This window comes from Macadamia integrifolia, chromosome 4, assembly GCF_013358625.1.
Source record: "Macadamia integrifolia cultivar HAES 741 chromosome 4, SCU_Mint_v3, whole genome shotgun sequence".
In the NCBI taxonomy this organism is placed as follows: Eukaryota; Viridiplantae; Streptophyta; class Magnoliopsida; order Proteales; family Proteaceae; genus Macadamia; species Macadamia integrifolia.
This window is the reverse complement of record NC_056560.1, coordinates 36,830,891-36,844,195: the sequence shown is the minus strand read 5'-3', so window position 1 is coordinate 36,844,195 and position 13,305 is coordinate 36,830,891. Positions and strand designations below refer to the sequence as shown.

Here is a 13,305-nt window from a genome sequence, read left to right as displayed (position 1 = left end):
TTTAGCGGAAAAAAAAAAAACATAGATCAAGAAATAGATGAGAACCCCTTTAGAGTGGTAGACAAAGAGACTGGTATCGGTTTTGGAGGCCACAAAACCATGAGAAACCAAGAAGTGGCTGAGCCAAGTGTACCAGGCTCGAGGCACTTGTTTTAGACCGTATAATGATTTGTGTAAATGACAAACATCATCAGGGTGCACCAAATCAACAAAGCCAAGTGGCTGCTGCATAAAGACTTCCTCAACAAGGTCACCATTCAAAAAGGCATTGTCAATGTCTAGTTGGCGCACTAGCCATGAGAACATAACAGCAATAAAAAGAACCAACTGAATTGTGGACGACTTGATCTCAGGGCTAAACGTCTCAGTATAGTCAATACTTGGTCGTTGATGGAACCTTTTTACAACTAGTTGCTCCTTGTAGCGCTCAACAGTACCATCAGGGTTGCGTTTGATTCGGAAGACCCATTTGCACCCCACAATATTGCATCCCTGCGATGAAGGAACCAACGACCAAGTACCAGAGTTAATAAGAACATTGAGCTCCTCAGTCATAGCAAGATGCCACTCTGGAAATTTTATAGCCTAGGTATAGCTGGTAGGTTCAACTAAGGCCTCGAGGGGATGTTTTGTAGCCATGAGAGTGAGTTGAGAGGGAGGTCCACGAGAGGCCCCTGTTTTGGACCTAGTAAGCATAGGGTGAGAGCCACCTTCAGTAGGGTCTGTAGAGACTTCGGGAGGCCCATGATGAGATAGTTGCTGAACTAATCCATCAGAACAAGGATCTGATTCTAATGCTGATTCTGGTGAGACTATGGGCCCCGAATGAACCAGAACGTGGGATTAATCTAGAACCTAAGTTGGGGCTACTGGAGGTGGAGAAATCTAGTGAGTTTGGACTTGGGAAGAGATATCCAATGAATGAGGTAGCACAGAGAGCACAGGGACAAAGGAGTATGGTAAAAGAATGAGTAGTTGTAAGTTACACTAGGACTCCACGGTGGAAGCTAGAGGAGCAAACCATAAGGAAGGTAAAACAGAGAAGGGAAACTGAGATTCATCAAATTGTACATGACGAGAGATTTACAGCCTATTGGCAGAAACATCAAGACATTTATACCCTTTTTGCTGAAGTGAATAACCAAGAAATAGACAAGGCTTGGATCGTGGTTCCAATTTGTTGCGGCTATAGGGACGAAGCCATGGAAAATAAAGACAACCAAATGTTTTCAGAAAAAGGTAATCAGGGGGTTTATGGAAGAGACACTCAAGGGAACTGGTATAACCAAGTATGGATATTGGCATTCTGTTTATGAGATAAACGGCTGTTGAAAAGGCATATGACCAATATGCAGATGGGAGATGTGAATGAAATAAAATAGCTAAACCAGTTTCAACAATGTGTCGATGCTTGCGTTCAACAGCACCATTCTGAGCCTGCGTATGGGGACATGAAACCCGTTGAGAAATGCCATGTAAAAGAAGAAATGAATCAAGTTTTAGGAATTCAGACCCACCATCTGTTTGAAGAGTCTTAATAGAACAAGAAAAATATTTCTCAACCATAGCTTTGAAGTGAATGAAGACAGACAAGACATCAGATTTATGTAAAATTGGATAGAACCATGTGTATTTACTAAAGTCATCCACAAAGATCACATAGTATAAAAAATTATCCAGAGAAGCAATTGGGGCAGGTCCCCATACATCACAGTGCAGCAATTCTAAAGGAGCTACACTAATTGAAGAAGAAATTGAAAAAGGGAGACAATGACTTTTGGAGCATTGACATGCTTTACAGAAGGAATGCGTGGTACGAGAAACAGGGAGAGAATGGGTGTTGACAATGCGATGAGCTATCTTGAATGATGGATGACCCAACCGATGATGCCAATCATCCATGGGAGCACAAACAGCCGAGTTATAAAATCAATTTGAATGACAGGGAACACAAAGCTCATAGAGTCCATTATTACTCTGGCCTTGGAATAAAGTCCGCTTTGTCATCAAGTCCTTAAGAAGAAAATAAGAAGGATAAAACTCAAAGTAAGCATTGTTATCAACACAGAATTTCTTTACTAATAACAGGTTTCTGTGAATAGAAGGAACATAAAGAACGTTAGACAAATGAAACTTATTTCCAGATAGTGAAAAATCTAGAGAACCTGTGTGTGAAATAGACACACCTTGTCCATTACCAATGATAATTTGTTCAGGACCAGAGAAAGGAGATGTAATAGCTAAGTTGCTCATAACTGCAGTGATATGATGATTAGAACCAGAGTCGAGAAGCCAAGAACGGGAAGAGAAAAAAGAAAAATAGAAAAAATTACCAAGAAAAACATGGTTAAAGCGTTGTGGATAGTGAGAGGCTATATGACCATCCTGAGTGCAAATTTGACAGCAAGAACGACGATTTTGGGAGAAATGTGGAGGATGAGATCCCTGAGGAGGAGATCCCAAAATAGTCCTGATGAGGTCCCTGAGGCTTACCTTGTTCATAACCAGAGCCAGAATGTTGCCCTTGAGGCTGTTGAGAACCAGGTCACGAAGACTGATACTAATTTTGATTTTGATTCTGATTATCATGCTGATGATAACAACGATTACCATGGTAGCCAGAAAAATATTGATTATTGTAGGAACGTCTAGTGGAGGATCCACGCTGACGATTATCAATAGGCAGTGTAGCCACATTTGTAGTTGAGACCATAGTGGAAGTATCATAAAAAATAGAGTGGAAAAAGCTCTCGTGACTTAGTAGCAGATCCGCTAGTTCCACAAACAAAACCGACTCATCGTGCAGATGAATTGAGGTTGTAAAATCTCTATAATCAAAACCATGACCTTTAAGAGTAGTGAGGACCAGATCTTCATCATAGATTGGCTGATCTATAGCAGCAAAAGTATCAGCAGTAGAGAGAATCACAAGAAGATAACCAGAAAGCGAGTCCGAGCCTTTCTGAAGACGAGACAAGAGATCTTTAAGGTCCATAACTCTCATTCGTGAAAAGGTGCAAAGATCCAAGCATGAACTTCCCAGGCAACTCGAGAAGTGCCAGCACTAACAATGTGGGAAATAGCCATTTCAGAGAGAGACAAGATGATCCAGCTTAGGATCAATTGGTCCTAGCGTTCCCAAAGAGAGACCGTAGCCAACGAAGAAGCAACAACTTTAGAGTTTGTTGAAAAAAGGTCAGGAACCTCTGGACATAGAAAGGATCTATCGATAGATCCTAGGAGATTATATCCTCTGAGAAGAGGAAGAAACTGAGCTTTTCACAACAAATAATTGGTAGAACTCAGTTTAAGAGGAAGATGAGGAGAAACATTCGGAGTAAGAGCCAAACTAGAGCCAGAGATTCCATCAGAGACAGCAGAGGGAGAGGAAGCAAAGGGAGAAGAAGCCATGAAAGCACAAACAAGAACCAGAAATCAAGAACAAGAACCAGAGCTTGTTAGAGCGATTAAAAGCTCTGATACCATGTAAGGATTCCAAAGTTAATCATCACTTTATTAATAACACACACACACACACACATATATATATATATATATATATAGAGTACATAGTCAGCAGAAGATCCAAAAACATGAAGACATGTAATACAACTACTATGAGCTGGACAACTAGACCAAGTGGTTTACATCCCTAACAGGGTTTTGTCGCCCTTGGGGAACTTTTCATTAAAATCCCATGGGAGGTCTTAGAAAATCAAATCCAAAAAATAGTTAGGCTAAGGTAGTTTAGGGATCCCATGCTCTGTCACAGTAATCGATCTGTGCATGGAAGCTCATCCATGGTAAATTATCATGTGATAACATCATTATAGGGAAAGGGGTCTATTGGCCATTTAGATGTGAGTTGTGCCACCTGGAAGAGGAGTCAATCTATCACCTTTTCCTTAAGTGTGATTCTGTGGTCTTCCTTCTCGGATTGTTTTGGAGTTACCTAATTGAATAATTTTTCCAATTATATAGAGATCAATAGATGGTGGAGGCATAAATCCAATGTTCTCGGTCTAAAGGGTGCATTGGGTTACATGTTAATTTCTTATTTTATTTAGCTGGAAATAAATGCAAGAAGGTTTAATGAGGCTCTTGCCTTGGGGTTGGGAGAGTAGAATCTGTTAGCCCCTAATCTGAAAGGTCGGGTTCAGACAATTGCGGATCTCATGTGTATTAATAGGCTCAAAATTCAAGTTCCCAGGTCTAGGCCTAATACTTTAATTGAAGTGCTTTGGTGTGCCCCTACTCCAGGATGAGTAAAATTAAACATTGATGGGCACTCACTGGGCAACCCAGCTAGGGTGGGCGTAGATGGTATTTATAGGAACAATAATGCCAGGTGATATCTCATTTCAAGTCATACTTGGGAGTGACTACAGACTTTGAGGTAGAGTTTCTTGCATTTATGTTAGGGCTAGAGATGGACAAAGAAAGTTCATATCCTAGGATATGGATTGAGTGTGATTCGGCAGTGATGGTAATAGCATCAAAAGGGCTAGTTCCATGGTTTGTCTTGCAGCAATGGTCAGCCCTTCAGTGTTTCTTGTCTGTCATTGAGTGGAAAGTAACTCAAAGCTACCAGGAGGCTAATCCCATTGTTGATCATCTTAAGAAGTCAGCAGTGAAATTTGAAATTTCTACTCCCTTGGGCACAATCTGTTCTTGAGTATTTTCAAGCTGATGGTCTTGGTAGACCAAGGTTTAGGATGCACTATGATGAGCACAATAATGTGTGAAATCTTAGGGATATAAGTGTACATTTTGCCCCACTTTGGATAGTACTACTTTTATTTTTCTTGTTTTTTTTAGTTTTCAAGTCTACAAGAGAAAGTGCTTAAAGTGAATCAAGAACCAATTCAAAGGTGGGACCCACACATTGGTACCACATCCTCTCTCCTACAAAATCCTGAAGATTATTTTCTCTCCATGCCACCTCACAAGATCTTGAAGATGCTATGCAGAGAATCCTTTTTTATTTAATCAAGATTGCAAGATATTGGTGAATATTGTAAGGAAGGAATAGAATTTGTTAATTTTGGAAACTGATTCTCTCTTTCCTCACACAATATCTCAGAGAATGAGGATTTTTACCAAGATTTAATTTCATTTTATTTTTTTTCTTTTCTTAAAGAGGACTTATAGAAGGAAGGAGGCAAGAAAAAACCCCTATAAAAGCCCCTTCCTCCCCCTCCTATTTTATTATTCCCCTTAGTTTATTTCTAGTTTATGCTTAGTTTTCTTCTCTCTCTCTCTCTCTCACTCTTTAGTTTTAGTTTTTCTTTATTGTTGCTTTAATCACTTTTGTAATAGTTTTTTATGTCAATTAATGCAAGCACTCTTTTATTTTTATTCAGTCTTTTATGTTTATGATTTATGCAATTGAGTTGTAATTTTTAAAGTTATAGTTCTAGGCTTAGATCTAGGTGACAAGATCACGAGCCGTGGAGCATCTTTTTTTTTTTCAAGCTTAGTTTTTTCTTTCAAGATTTGTTTTCTCTAGTACTAGAAATTTCAGATCTGGTTTTTAGTACTGGTAGTATCTCAAATCACCCAAGCTTTCAAGTTCAAGCATTGATTCAAGTAAGTAGGCTTCTTCAATAGTCTTCTCTCCCCCATCTCATTCCCTTTTCTGACTACACTTTCTTTCTTAATTTAGGATTTTAATTTCAGTCGTTACATTATTGCTATCCTTTTCCCTCAAGGTTCATGGCTAGTGTATGTGTTGGCTTTGCCCCTCCTAGCCATTGAACCATCAATTTATTACTTTTATTTTAATTGTCTCCCTTTCCCTAAAGCCAAGTAGAGTAACCCTTGTAAGAGTGACTCTCTGGTCAAGTAGGGAAGCTCATATTATGATGCATCCTTCAGGCTAAGTAGAGAAACCTACTTGTGAGTCTCTCTCTAGCTTTCTCCCATTTCTTTTACTTTATTTTTATTTCAGTATTTTTTTCCTTTATTTTTTTTTTTAAATTGGGTGGGTTGTTTATTTTCAGTTATTTATTTATTTAATTTTAATTGTGTGGCTTGCGTCTTTAAATTCTTAGATGACGAATGGTTAGGACGTTATTTTAGGTACATATGTTTAGGACGGTAATTAGAATTAGATCACAATCATTAATCGGTTCACTTTTGCATTATTAAAAGAAGTAAAAGAATAATGTGGCTGCTCTCCTTGTGTTCGAACCGTAGCTACACTGATCCATACGCTTGCGGTTACATTTAAAATCTCAATCAACCATCTTCTAGATTAGAGGCTATAATGCTCTCGGTCTGGATGGTATCCCAGCCAGATTCTACCATTTGCATTGGGAAATAGTGGGGAACGATGTTGTCTCTGTTGTCCAACATTTTTTCGCCAATGGGTATAACCTAAGGGCTTTTAACCATACTATCCTCACCTTGATTCCCTAAAGGAAAAACCCTTCTGAAATGGGGCATCTCAGACCAATCAGCCAATGTACTGTTGTCTATAAAATTATAGCTAAATGTCTAGCTGACCATTTGAAGCCCATTATGGACTCTGTCATTGATCAATCCCAGAGTGCTTTCATATCGGGAAGCTTAATCTCAGATAATATTTTTATAGCCCACGAAGCACTCTCCCATATACAGAAATCCAAGAGCAAAAAGGGCTTTATGGCCATAAAATTAGATTTAAGCAAAGCATACAATCGGATTGAATGGTCTTTTTTAGAACATATGCTTTTAAGGCTTGGTTTTGCAGATCAATGGGTTCACTGGGTGATACAATGTGTGTCTAATGTGGAATACTCCATCAAGCTGAAGGGGTCGATTATTGGAACAGTTGCCCCAACCAGAGGTCTCTGTTAGGGCTGCCTGCTAAGTCCTTACCTATTCATCCTTTATCAACAGGCCCTGTCCCAAAAATTCAGCTATGCAATCTTCAACAATGAGATGTCTGGCATCTGGATTAGTAAAGGGCCCCCCAGATCTCGCATCTCATGTTTGCAGACAATTGCATGATCTTTTCAAGAGCATCACCCTCCAAGGTGTCAACAATCAAACGGATTCTTGATGACTATTGTATGGAATCTGGACAACAACTAAACATGGAGAAATCAAGAATTGTTTTCAGCAAGGAAGCTCAGGTTATCTCTCGATCTGATATTTTCTTTTCTCTTGGGCTGGTTGAAGTTCAATCTCATGGAATTTACCTTGGCTTACCTTCTTTCTTCGGGATGGAGCGACAGATATTCTCCTTTATCACCGACAAGGTCTAGGTTAAGCTAAATGGATGGAGCGACAAGCACCTCTCTTCCGTCGGCAAAGCAGTAATGTTCCAATCCGTGGCTTTGTGCATTCCTACCTTTGCGATGTCTAATTTCCTTATCCCGCACGAGCTTTGTAAGGCGCTCAATAGAATGTTCCTCCTATTCTGGTGGAGGAAAAGTTCAAGACAGGGTGTCCACTAGGTCCAATGGCAATTCCTTTGCAAACCAAAGCAAGATGGAGGACTTGGCTTCCATCATTTTATCTCCTTCAATCATGCACTACATGCCAAACTAGGTTGGAGAATCATAAACAATCCCAACAACTTATGGGTCCGAGTTCTTAAAGCTAAATACTTTCCCCACACAAATTTCCTTGAAGCTAGACCGTTGAAAAGCAGTTCCTAGGGTTGGAAGAGTCTCTTTAAGGGAAGGGAATGTCTTCTTAAAGGGCTAAGGTGGCAGGTCAACAATGGAGTATTAACTGATGTCTTTAACAACCCTTGGATTCCCACCATTCCATAGGGGCGAATTTCATGCAGGCCACTCCCATCATTGGACCCCAAAGTGTGTACGTTGATTGATTGGCGGTCCAATTGTTGGAGATCAGATCTGATCTCTGACTTTTTCACCCACTCTGAAGCTCAAGCTATCCTACAACTTCTACTCAGCTCACAAACTATCAAGGATACATGGATGTGGTCTCTATCCCGGAGTGGCAGGTTTCTCTATGCGCTTAGCTTACCACTCAAGCTTATTCGATTCCACCACTAATGGTGCCCCAGCTTCAGCCTCCTCTGCAGTTTCCTTCTGAAACGAGATCTAGACGATGAATATTCAACCCGAGGTGCAATTGTTCCTCTGGCGATGTGGCCACGAAGCAATCGCGACTGCTGCTCGGCTAACAAAGAGAGGCATTGGGTATAGCACCTTATGCCCTGCCTGCCATCTTGAGGATGAGGATCCCATCCACGCGCTCCTCCGTTGTGATCACGCTGCAACTTGTTGGCTGGTTTCACCTCTTCGCATTAATGTCAAAGATTTTTGGGGTAACTCGGTATAAGAATGGGTCTCCTTCCTCCATGCTCGTTTTAAGGACGCGGCTCTGGTTAGCTACCTAAACATCATTTGGTCCTCGATCATATGGTAGATTTGGAAATCCAGGAACCAAGCGATTTTTGAGCTCAAGCACCTTTGCATCAGTTCAACCTTCATAGCCTTTAGTCTTATGATAGCGGAGGCTTCCAATCCAATCAGGCAAAGCAGTAACCTAGCCGATGCCATTCCTATTCCCTTAGCCTCAGTGGGTCCTTCATCTGAGTTGCATTATACTATCTTCACTGACGGTTCGTGGAATTCCATTCCTCCTCTTATTGAAGGGGTTCTATTGTTTGGGACCCAGGTGGCCTCTTCGTGGAAGCTAAATGTAAAAGAAGCTTTGTGACCTCGGCTTGTGGTTCAGAGCTTGAAGCCATCCGGGATGGAATTTTTCTTGCTGGCAGCCTTGGGTTATCTCGAATTATCATCCATTCGGACTATTCCCCGGTCGTCGCCTTCTTGAATGGGCAAGCCTCTTCCCTTGACTGGGTTGGTGCTACCATTGCCTAAGTCGTTATCCTTCTCTCGTCCACCTTCACCTCGATTATGTATATCCACATCTATCGTGAGAACAACTCAGCATCGAATTTTCTAGCCTCCGGAGCTCGGAAGCTCAGGCTCTCCTATGTATGGTGGCTCCGCCCACCACCCTTTATTGTAACTAGCTCTCTTATCTTTAGACGGTGCTTCCGCCGCTCTTCCTTCTTTCAATAAAGTATTCTACTTTTGTCCAAAAAACAAAAAAGTATCGAAATCTTATCGAATACCATACTGGCCCTTGCCTCAAGTAGGTTTCACCCACAACTTGGTAAAATGCCCAAAACCCCAGCTTGAGGATTTCCAAACAAGCATGTTGGGCTAGAATCACATGCTCATTTGAGGTCCAACTGGGATGGTCTCTTTAAGAAAATAAATCAAGGCCTTCCCTAGGTTTTTCCTGGTCTAGCAACTCTAGCCCACACCCTAAATCTATTCTAGCACATATTGCTTTTATGATATCTAGTTGAGAGGCTTCTGTAATTTCCTTTGGACAAAGATCAATGTCTTATGGCCTTAAATGACCTAGATTACCATTTTAGCCCTTCGGAGGGGCATCATATGGATTAGGTTTCCCTGCTCATTACTCTTCTAAAATCCTGACCTTTATAAATACGTAGAGATGGTTTAGTTGTCATCTTCATGATACGAAAACACTGAAACAAATCGACGAAGGTTCCAGAAGCTGAGGGAGAAGATGAGAGCCAAGGTATGAATCTCGCAATCATTAATCATTTCATTTTCTAATATCTTGGGTTGGATTCACAATTGTTATCTCATGGAATGGATTTTTGATCGATGTAACAAATAGTTATTCAGATAGATTGTTTTTACTGCCCTATTTCTTAGTTTTCTCAATGATTTCGTTTTCTATTGAATAATTTGTTGTTGGTTTTCTGGCTGATTGGTTCTTGAAAACCAGGTTAAAGTTTAGGTTTTTTTAGTTTCCCTTGTTAAATCGAGGGTTTTGTAGTTTTTTTTGCACCTTACTCATGCATCTTTACTTGATTTTTAGATTTGTTTAAATTTGGCTTATGACTGATGATTATTTGTGGAAACGCCTATGCCTAAATTTTGACCTCCTAAACACTTTGGTTGTCCTTTAAAACCAGGTTAAAGGTTGGGTTTTTTCTAGTTTCATTCGTTAAATCTAGGGTTTTGTAGTTGCTTTTAGTACTAATTCATGCATCTTTACTTGATTTTGTTGGATTTTGGTTTATGACTGATGATTAATTGTGGATACACAAATGTCTAAGTTTCGACCTCCTAAACACTTTGAGTGTCCTTTAAAACCAGGTTAAAGGTTGGGTTTTTTTACAATTTCATTCGTTAAGTCTAGGGTTTTGTAGTTGCTTTTGGTCCTAATTCGTGCATCTTTACTTGATTTTTAGATTAGTTGGATTTTGGTTAATGACTGATGTTTTTTTGGGGGAATGTCGATCTATGATTTTCGACCTCCTAAACACTTTGATTGGCTTAATGATTTATTTTATTGTTTTATTACTCAATGCCCTCTTGATCTTCTTTTTTCGACGACTTAGTGCTTCATTTAGGATTAATTCTATATGTTGTCATGTATCCCTATTAAATTGTTGTGGTGATCATTCGCTTGTTTAGTTTTTGGGGATATTTTGTGTTGTTGCCCAGGTGCTTCATTTAGGATTAATTCTATATGTTGTCATTAATCCCCATCAAATTGTTGTGGTGATCATTCACTCGTTTAGTTTTTTTGGATCTTTTTTGTTGTTGCCCAGCTTCACCTGAAATTTAGTTATTTGGGGTTACTGGTTAATTAATTGACAATTGCATGTGCTTGAAGCTAATGTTTTTGGTAGTAGAGGAACATTAGTAGCACCTTGAATTCTTGCATCATGGATTTTTTTTGTTTTTGGCACTTGATGATGGGGTTTTGAAACCTCAAGCAACAAAGCATGTTGTGCTTATGTTAACATTTTTGGTTATTGTGATCATCCATAGGTTAGGGACCCTTGTTTTTATGTTAGGGAAAGTTATGGGCATCCATCCCTTGGTATATTTTTGGATTTAAATTGTATACTGACGCTTTTTAAATCATTGCATTAAAATCTTAATTCATATTCTAGTTGCCGTGGAAGAAGAAGCGCATGAGGAGACTTAAGAGAAAGTGCCGAAAGATGAGGCAGAGATCCAAGTAGATTGGAGCAGTGGCGCATGGACACAAAGATGGTTCGTTGTACACAATTCCTTTCCTCCTGTTATCACCTTCGTGTTGTGAAGGGATGATGCAGATACGCACCTATGGAGCAGTTCATACCCATCTGGGTTTCCGGATAGGGATGAACCAGATCCATATTGGTTTTGGGTCTAGTAGGATTTTAGAAATTTACTTTATTTAGGAAGATTGTCTTTGATTTTATTTTATTCACTTTATTTTATCATGTTAGGTACACGTAGGATTTAGAGAGTTGATTTGCAATTTGTTTCCTTGTTTAGGTTAGTTTCCTTATTTCAGTTGAGTTTCTATTTTATGTCTTCTATTTTCCTTTAAATTGGTTGTAACCAATAGACAAGTTAGATTGAAGAAAATATGAATTGAGTGAGTATTTGTGAAGCATACGGGCTTATGTGAGTGATTCTCTTCCCTCCCCCCCTTTTCTTAGTGTAATTTCTCCCTTTCCATGCAACTCTGAAACCCATCTCAGTGAATATTCCTATTGGCCCTCCATCAATTGATATCAGAGCCGAAGGATCCCCATTCCTTCCCCTCCATCTCTCTTCCTCCCTTATCATTCTCTGTCTGGGTTCTACCGTGACTCAGAATAGCTAAAGAAAAAAAAAGTTCTTTGTTGCCCAAACTGAGAAGCTGAACCAGTACCTCAACCCTTTCTTTCAAGTCCCAGTCCCAAACTCTTGTCAGTTCCTGTCGCTGGGGTTCCAAATATAAATAAAAAAAAATCCCAAAAACCTGTTGAAACTCCAATCGTAATCCCTCCCTTTTCTCCTCCCTTTGATTCCCAACCAGTAGACTCCTCTTTCCCTTTCTGCCCACAGCAAGTGAAAAAGAAAAAAAAATCGAAGAGAAGCAGTAGTGGTAGCAACCAGAAGAAGAAGAAGAAGAAAAGAAGACAACAAGAAGAAGAAAGAATAGACGAAAAAGATGAGACGAGAGGGCGGAACAGAACCAGAGAAGAAAAGAAAAAAAAAAAAGCAGAACAGTAGAGAGAAAGAGAAACAGAAGAAGAAGAAGCAGAGAACCACAAAGAGAATCAAACATACCTGGTTCGAACTCCAACTCCAGCCACCTCCTTCGAAGTCGACCCTATTCCATTGTTGGTATAAGACGACTCCAAGTCTTCAACGTCTTTCACCCAATCCGTGAGTTAAGTGCTCCTTTTTAGCTTTAACCCAGAATTCCCAAAACTACCCCTAACTTTTCATTATTTCTTTTCTTCCATGTTTGTTTCTAATTTCCAAATCTGGCCTTTAGTCCTATTTCCTTACTAGTTTCCAAGTTTATGCATACCCACCTTATAAGCTTATTTCCTTACTAATTTCCAAGTTTATCCATACCCACCTTATAAGCTGCTCATGTTTCTAATTGATTTTCCTTATAATTTCGATTCTGCCACTTACTAAGTATTTTCAATTTAATTACAAGTTTTTCACTGTGGTCACAATATTCCATATATTCATTATTTTATCATTCTCCTTGAGTGATCTTTTACCATAGTGGGTCCATAGTGATTCTGAATAGAATACCTAGCCAATGGATCTCAATCTTTTATTGGATATCCGTCAACAAATGCAATTGATGCAAGTGAAGCTCTATGAGGCTCAATGACTTTGCATGGAAATCAAATCCGTAGCACAATCTACCCTCAACTATGTGATCTCAGTCGTTGAACAATAGGTAGATGAACCAGAAGATGAATCACCAGTGGTAGAAGATGAGATGGCATCGTTGGAAGTTGAAGATCAACTTGTGGAAAAATTTGAGTTGGTTGATCTCTTCAATGAACTGATCAATTTTATTTTTCCGAGTCACTACTTCACCAATGAACTTCGCATTGTGGATTTCATATCATTTGATCTTGGTTTCGATTGTGATTTCATATAGGCAAGGATGGATACTGATCGATTGGTGTTGATTCTCTCGTTCTATAAAACTCATGGATAAGTTTTTCTCAACGCGGGGAGAATTGATGCAGATACGCACCCATGGAGCAGTTCATACCCATCTGGGTTTTCGGATAGGGATGAACTAGATCCATATTGGTTTTGGGTCTAGTAGGATTTTAGAAATTTACTTTATTTAGGAAGAGTGTCTTTGATTTTATTTTATTCACTTTATTTTAGCAAGTTAGGTACATGTAGGATTTGGAGAGTCGATTTAAAATTTGTTTCCTTGTTTAGCGTAGTTTCTTATTTTAGTTGAGTTTCTATTTTATGTTTT

The 13,305-nt window shown here is 39.5% G+C and overlaps 1 long non-coding RNA gene across 1 annotated transcript; it reads left to right on the top strand.

Annotated features, from left to right (window-relative positions):
- The first annotated feature begins 7,401 nt into the window (after window positions 1-7,401).
- Window positions 7,402-11,680, top strand: LOC122076176. Its single transcript, XR_006139455.1, has 2 exons — window positions 7,402-9,582; window positions 10,976-11,680. It is a non-coding gene; the product is annotated as an uncharacterized LOC122076176 (long non-coding RNA).
- The last annotated feature ends 1,625 nt before the right edge of the window (window positions 11,681-13,305 follow it).